Source organism: Patagioenas fasciata, chromosome Z (assembly GCF_037038585.1).
Source record: "Patagioenas fasciata isolate bPatFas1 chromosome Z, bPatFas1.hap1, whole genome shotgun sequence".
Taxonomy (NCBI): Eukaryota; Metazoa; Chordata; class Aves; order Columbiformes; family Columbidae; genus Patagioenas; species Patagioenas fasciata.
The window spans coordinates 70,396,534-70,404,887 of NC_092560.1; positions in this window are offsets into that span (position 1 = coordinate 70,396,534).

Below are 8,354 nucleotides of genomic sequence, written 5' to 3' on the forward strand. Positions count from 1 at the left end.
AAATTCCTGCAGCTGCCCCGTGAAAGTCACAGGTTTCTTAGAAGGGTTTATTTGCCTAAAAAGAGTCAAGCCCACAGTGTAGTATTAAGTGACTTTCAGGCCTCAGCACTGCACAGTTAACCTGTGTTTGAGAATACTGGAAGAAAACAGCCTTTCAACAGAACAGGATAAGGTAAAATCAGTTACAGTGCTCAATGCAAGTTCTTTGGTGGACAGTAACCTGGGCTGTTTCTTTTTTTAATTTGCATTTCACCAGGGCTTGGGATGCTTACAGCAGCACTGGGCAAGAACAGATGGCTGTAGAATGATTCACTGGTGTCATTTTAGGGTGTCAGCTTACTTATTGGAGGACTTTTATCTGGTTGTGGATTCAAACTCCTTTGCTTGACTCTTGAATGTGGAAGAGTTCTCATACTGGAGGTCTAATGTTTATGGTGAGAATTTTGAATAGATAATTACATTTAGATTTAAAACGACTGATAAACTGTAAAACAGACACCTGCAAGGCATTGTCTGCATTCACCGTAAGTATGAATACTAAATGCCTTGAATTATTAGTGGGGGGTAAGCTCAATAGCAGAGAATACGACTCCAGCAAGCATACCTGTGTGATCAGCTGTGATCTGGGGAAGCCTCACACGCTCTGTGTGTGCCGGTGAATTGAACATGCCTGGGAACAGTCTCTGGCACTGAGGCCTGGTGGCACAAAACAGCTGTGAGCTCTTTGAGCAGCCCCTCACCCTGGCAAGACAGGGTGGCTGCACACGAGCTGCTGGGGTTGCCCACTGGAGAGCTCTGGCTCCTGAACCCAACCCAGGAATGCTCCAGAGAAGTGCAGGTTGGCATCAAACAAAAACATGCCAGGGCTGCTCAAACTGTTTAGCAGAACTGACAATTGCCTTCCAGTGCCTGGGAACATTCTTGAGCGTGGTTTAATGCAGTGCCATTGCCCCAGCCAGGATGTCCGAGTAACATCATGTTTAGGTCCTGGATGTCTCACCTAGCATTAGTGACCTAAATGCTATTGAAGGCGGAGGAAGAAATGCTGTCTCTGAGTCTCCCAAACCGTGATAAGTGTACAAGATGGGTCATGAAAAGGTGGAAACACGCTGATCCTTCAGGTGCCATGACACAAAGCTTTAGAAGTGTGGAGAGAGGAGGGCAGGAGTGCCCGTGTGACTGAAGAGAGGTTGATGTGCCTGAGGGCAGGCAGTGGCTGTGCCCTGCAGGCTTTGCGGTGGGAGCAAGGTGTCTTCTGGTTTCAGAAAAAGAAAATGGAGCAGAGCTCTGTCACAAAGACACAGATTGAGTGTCCACGTGGGAACACATACCTGTGTCTATAGCTTTGGCTAGCAAATACTGAATGAGACGAAGTCTCCTCTTTAAAGGACCTCTAGTTCTCAACTTCACTGGCATATCATCTCTTTTGGTCCTTATACTGCTCTAAGACCTGTGTAATTTACTCCCTGCCACAGAGTGAAAAGCTGCAATCTGAAATGGTCATCTGTGTATGCACATAAAGCATATAGAAATGTAAATATCATAGAAAAATTATATGTTTATTCAAATCTTTACTTTTATGTGTGGGTGTGGCATGAAGCAAAGCACAAACGCCCTCAGTGGTACCATATGCACATACACAACAGAACCATCTGTCCTCTATGTGACTTTATAATTGTCTGTGAATTTGAAGTGTCGCTATTTGTTAGAAACCATATATTTAAATATGAGAATAACCCTTAAAACGAAAAATGTACGTAAGGCATGGCTATGAATTAAAATGAGTGGTTAAATAAGTTACAAATCTCTTTCTTAATCGTGTTTAGACTATGCTTCTGGCCCGACAATGCTCTGATAGTCTCAGGAAACCAGATTAGACAATGTGTCCTTTTTTTGTGTGTGTGTGTCTAGTTACCCCAGAAACCATAATCTCTATCTCTGAAGCGATGGGGAGCTGTGAAGCAGGCAAAACCACTGGAATTTCTGCCAGAACCCCTCCTAATCCTACTCTTGCATTATCAGACATTTAGTAAATTACTTAAGGCTTGTGTCTTAGAAGAAGTTCATTAAATATTTTGTAATCACTGTGGAATTTGTGGGTCATAGTCTGTGCCCTGATTCAGAGGTAAAGTTTATGGCTGACTGTGTTACTTAATTGCAATTATGTATTTATAGAGGCCAGAGTCACAAATACAAACTAAGATTTTACGAATCTGCAGTTCTTTCCATGAGATTTCAACATACCTCATCATATTTCATGCTGACAATAGGTTTGTGAGGGAGCAAAAATATTTAGTCCCAGCCTTGGGCCAGAAGACCAGGGCAGGGGGGATTTGTCAAAGGATGCAACAGGTGTCTCAGCAATCTCCTCAGGTCTCCTGGCACCTTCTTCTGAATGACAGCACTGGGCCAGTGAACCAGTGTCAGGCTGGTTTGCAAGATTGGCTGTGAAAACTTGTCCCATTCATGTCGTTAATTGGCTTGAGAAGAAGTTAAACTATTTACAGAGATGCTTTCTCCCAGGACTAACAGAAGTAGGGACAACTTGCCACAAGGTAAACACAAGTGAGCTGTCTTTTTATGTAGTGGTGAGGGACAACAGTCCTTTCAGGCAGATGGCTACTCTTTAGCTAAAGAGTGCTGATAGGAAGGAGTCAGGTTTGGGGAGCTGCTGGTTGCAGAGTGTTTACACAAACTCAAAATGTTATCCTGCTCCTTGACATCCTTACCAGTACGGAGAGGTACTGAGCAAAAGAAAGATGCAGTTGGGACTTTTGATCTTCTCCGCTCCAAAAATAGAAGCATCCTGTCTTACAGATGTTGGAAATAGTAGTTTAAACCTGAAGCTCACTGTAAAGGGATTCAGATACTGGAGGGCCCATCTCAAGGTATGGGAGGCAGCTGAGCAAGAGGAGGTCAGTGGGTTGGTGGAAGTGTCCCTGGGCACACAGAGTAGCAGTCCAACTTTCATTTCCATGCCAACTTGACCCTTAGTTTCCTTCATCTCCATCTTTGCTCTTTCAGCTCATTCCTGCATAAACTCCTCCTAGATCCATTGCCCCAGCCCATACAGTTAGATGTGGAAAGCAACAAATCTTGCAGATGTTAGGAGGAAGGGATGTGAAAAGCTTTCAATGGCATTTGCTTACATACTGCTATTGAATGTGTTCCACAGCCTGATAATCCTGCAGAGGATCTGCTTTTGTCTGGCTTTACCTGAATAGCAGAGATTTACCCCCTTTTTCACATGGCTGGTGGCTATTAGCTGTTTGCAACCTTGTTTGGCACAGGCCTGTATCTAGCTGTTTCTGGTTAACTTTGCAAAAACTCTGAAAATACTCATGTCATAATGTAAGATCCAATGTGTTGCGTTAGCTAGTGTTTTGTTAGCTTTAAAAGGGTTAGTCATCAGTGCTGATGAATGTTCTCTTCTGTTTAGCTGAAAAAAGCCTTTCATCTTTGATCCTGCAAATGGGGTTCTGGAACAGTTGGGTGCATGCAGATGCTCTTGTAGGGACCACCTTGCCCTGCTCCCAGGCCTCCAAACACCCTCCCTGTTACCAGTGGTGATGTATGTCAGGATCTGTCAGCTACTTTGCATTTTCAGCAAATTGGTTTAAGTTCATAGAAACAGTACCCTTCTGCCTACCTCTCACCCAGATGAAAATACCACTCCTCTAGTCACAGAGTAGGTAAACCTGTCTTTCCTCTCCTGATGTTTTTTGCAGATGTTTTCTTTGCCAATATCCTTGTGATGGGCATTTAGTTTGTTTGGTTTTCTATGCAAAAGTGGAACATTTTTTCTAAGTGTGACTTGGCAGTGGCTGGGAAACCCACCTGTTTGTGTCACAGAATCACAGAATGTCAGTGATTGGAAGGAACCTCAAAAGATCATCTAGTCCCATCCCCCTGCCAGAGCAGGAACATTCAGATGAGGTTACACAGGAAGGTATCCAGGTGAATTTTGAATGTCTCCAGAAAAGGAGACTCCACAACCCCCCTGGGCAGCCTGTTCCAGTGTCTGTCACCCTCACTGTGAAGAAGTTTCTTCTCATATTTAAGTGGAACCTCCTGTGCAGCACTGCAGTGAAGTACATACTGTGGGTTGAAGGGAGATCTGCTGAGGAAAAAAGGCAGTTTATTGTGGGAGATGCTCTGGGTGTGCAGCCCGGGAGGTAGAGACAGAGGTGTTGATAGCACACAAGGTGGCTGCAGCACCTGAAGAAGTTCGGGAGCTTTTTTCCAGTTGGAGCAGACCTAACACAAAGCCTCCAAGATGCTGGAAGAAGAGAGTTTTTAGGGACCCAGATGAGATTTTGTGAAGCTTCTTCAACACTCACAGTTGCTGGACTAGCAGGCAAAGCTTCAGGAAAGAATAAACATTTTTCTGTTTCACACTCTTCCTCCAAGAAAACATGGTATTTCTGTCCTAGCATCTCCATCTTGTTCACCTCACACTGTGCTTTTGGTGCTTTCTATGTAAAAGTCATTTTATCTGATGCTATAATAAAATATGACTTTATTGATCAAAAGCCTATGGGTCCATCTCGCTTTGGGGAAAGGGTAGAGCATGCTCACTTCAAGCCTCTGCCTTGTTCAGGGTTGTGTCGAGCTATTGTTTGGCATTGCTTGTCTGGTGCCACAGACAGAAAATGGGGAGAAATGGTCTTGCTGTAATTGCTGGCCCTGGTGGACAGATGGCTGAGAGCTGATTGCAGACCCAGGAACTGAGGATGTTGCCCTGGATCTTGACTCTGTGCTGAGGCTCAACTTCAGATAACTACAAATGCAGCTGCAATAATCTGAGACACATTTTCTCACTCCTTGTAGCTACTTTGATCCTGGGAAGAAAAAATAATTTCCTCCTCTTGCTCTAATCCATTTCAAAGTTGCAAGAAGGAGAAATATTTATGGTTAGAAAAAAACTTTCAAAACTGTGATATGAACTTTATAAATTCGGAGGTAAACCAGCTGGCTGTTTAGACAATTGTACAGTCAAGCCTCATAACAAGAACAAATTTTTAAATAAAAAGGTGTAAGAGTAACTTTTTACTTAGTTCTAATAGCAAACTTTCATCACTGTCAAGGTTTTGATTGCGGTATGACAATAAAACTGTGGCAGATGTATTGCCAGCCCCCTCTCCCCCCAACTTCCCCCTTCAGCCCCTCCCTCTTCCCCTTCCCACTCAGGACAGGCGATCAGGAGGGAAAGAAGGTCAGAGAGAAGAGAATTGGAAAAATTAAAAATGTTTTACTAATGCTACTAATAAGAATAGAGAAAATAATACAAAATATACAAAACCAATCTTGAAAAGTCCCAGCAACTGCAGAGCCAGCACCCAAAGTCCTGGATTGGACTCTGCAGCCAACCGGAGCTGCATTCAGTCTCTCACTAGGCCTCGGTTTGCAGGGACGACCAGCAAGGTCCTCTCCTGATGTCGACCATAAGGAAAAAGGGACGAGATCCTCATGATCTCCCACTTTTATATGAAGTATTCACGTGAATGGGGTGCTATACTCTGTTGGTCAGTTTCTTGGTCACCTATTTCTTGTTGCCCCTCTGGCAAGAGGTGCATTCATGCTTATCAATAACTTCGCATTCCATTGCTATGTTTACCAAAACATGTATCTGGTTTTCCAGGAAAATTCAGCTAATACAAAGGCTTTAGCTGACAGGCAAATTCACTAAAAGAGAAACTTGTTTTTAACAAAACCAGGACAATCACTAAAGCAGACAAACACGTTTTCTCCTTTTTATTTTTTTTCAGCTATTCTGATTAAAAACTGGCCTATGAAATGCCTTAACTTTCCCCTTGTCATCTCAGATACAACCTTTAACCTGTGAGCTTATCTGTGTGTGCTTAACTTCACACAGCCTGAGTACTCCTGTTGAGTTCAGTGGATTCATTCAGGGACCATAACATTAGCATCTGTCACTTGCAGGGCTGAGGCCCATGCTAATAGGAAACAGTTTCATGATGGGGCACTGCAGGGTACTGATATAAAGTGTTGAAGGACTGGCTAAACAGTTTAGTTTTTCTTTTAAGAGCATCAAAAATATTGTTCCCGTGACAAACAGAGATTACCTGTGGTAATGCTAAGGTGCTTGAAAAACATGATAGGGAGAAAGCAACTAAAATGGCTTGGAAAATCCTAATACCAAGCATATAAACAATACAATTTTAATTAAAAAAAATATAGAATACTTTCCACCAGGTTGCTAAGAAGTGTATTTAAAGAGAGAGAAATGCCATTACTTTTTTTTTTTTTTCTCTGAATAAACAGGAAGAAAATAGCTGTTTAGTGACCTTGACATTCCAGTCTGACAGTTCACAATATTTGTGAACAATTAGATACAAAAGTCTTAAATTGGTTTCTTTCCATTCTCATGGCCATGACAACTAGTGATCCACCCATTCTGTGGTGCTGTCAAACACCAGCAGCACCTCTGATGGAGAACTGCTCAGTGAATGCGATGTTACTGCTGAGCATATGTTGAGACCAGGTGCCTATACTGGGGCTGCCCTCAAGCTGGGTTAGACCGTTGTTACCCTAGTACAGCATTCTGCATGGATTAATCACCTCACAAAATGCATCAGAGCAGTTGCAAGAAACCCTGCAGCGGACACCCGTGGCCTAACTGACCTTCCTGAGAAGTTTCTCTTTGCTTTCCTGGATACAAAAGGGTTTCCTTGAAATCACCTTGATTGAATACTGCCTTTCCACAGCGACCTGTGGCCAGTCTCAATTATTGTCTGTCAGCAGCCACAGCTCAGGGGAACACTCTGCTTCCACCTCATCTGTCACCTGAGCCTGCAGCAAGGGACAGAAGATCTGAACCCAGGAACTGTGTACATGCAGGTTCTGGAAAATGGTGCATATAACAATTTAATAGTTTTATTAGTATGAAGAGCTGAAAATACAGCATGTTCAAGCATCACACAGCCATCAAATCCAGAAGGGCTGAGATTGGAAGGATCTTCTGGAGATGATGCAGTCCAGCCTCCACCCAAGCTCCCAGCAACACCAACCTCATCTAATTCCTTGGGGCCATGTCCAGTCAGGTTTGAATATGTCCAAGGATGGAGATGCTACAACCTCTCTGTGTAACCCATGCCAGTGTTTTACCACCCTCACAGTGAAATATTTTTGCTTGTGTTTAAACGGATTTTATTGTATTTCAATTTGTACCCACTGCCTCTTGTGCTGTCGCTGAGCACTCCGGGTATGTCTCAACAGTCTCCCATCAGATCATTCACTGTATCTGTTCAATTCAGCTGTGTTTTAAAAATATACAAATGTTTATCTTTTTAAAACCATCTGCTTAAATGACATTTTAGTAGTAGTTTTATTGAAGTTGTTTACAGTGAATGTGTATGGTTTGTATAAGCTGATAAGAGGCTAACTATGACCCATCTAACCAAGATTTGGTACTAAATTAAAACGGGAATAATGTATTATAATATGGCTTCTAAATTTAGAGTCTCTTGTGGAGCATGTTGTATCTATTCAATTACAAAATGCATGTATTGTGTCTTTTTTCACCAGGACTTTTAGTATTTAAACCCCGAATACATTAACTGTGTATATGAGCTGAAGAGATATAGTCTACTGCTCCATCACTTAAAATATATTTTTTATGACAAGGCAGACACCTAGAAATCAGTGTTATTTTATAGACACGCTATATCTTTCCCAATAGACAAGGTAGATAATTACTGGGGCCGGGGGTTGGCTAGCAAATATGTTAAAATATGTAAGGTTTGGAAGGAAAACATTTCTTGTTATTAGATGGCAAGTGTCCCTTTCTGCCAGTAGCTGGGATCTTGATTCTGTATCTTTTTGCTAATGTAGTGCTCACAAAGAAATTAGTAAGAAATAGGTGTGTGAAACAGCCAAACTTACATAGACCTATAGCCAACAAAGTAAAAAACTTGATAATAGCGCATTGTTATGGCACTGATATGTCGCAGGCAGAGAAGGTGTTGCTTCAAGTTCTAAAATGGTAGCATGAGAGAATTTGTTAGGAGGAATAAGTTTATTAGTAAGTGAGTAAACCAGGTATTGTGTTTGACATAGAGAGCAGAAGAGATGGTTTATTCACCAGCCCAATGTGTAGAGATGAAATGCAAATCATCAACAAAGGCATCAGCTCTTATGAAAACAATGTTTGCAGACATAAACCTTCCTGTTGTGTTTCAGATCTCTGTACCCATGCCTTGGACTCACTCTCAAAAAAACCACACGCACACTGTTTTGAAGCTGAGGGTTGGCAACAATGGTGCTGTTGGGATTTTTAAGATGAAATGATTATTTTTATTTAAGTGGATAGTTGTAGCCAAATACCTTATATT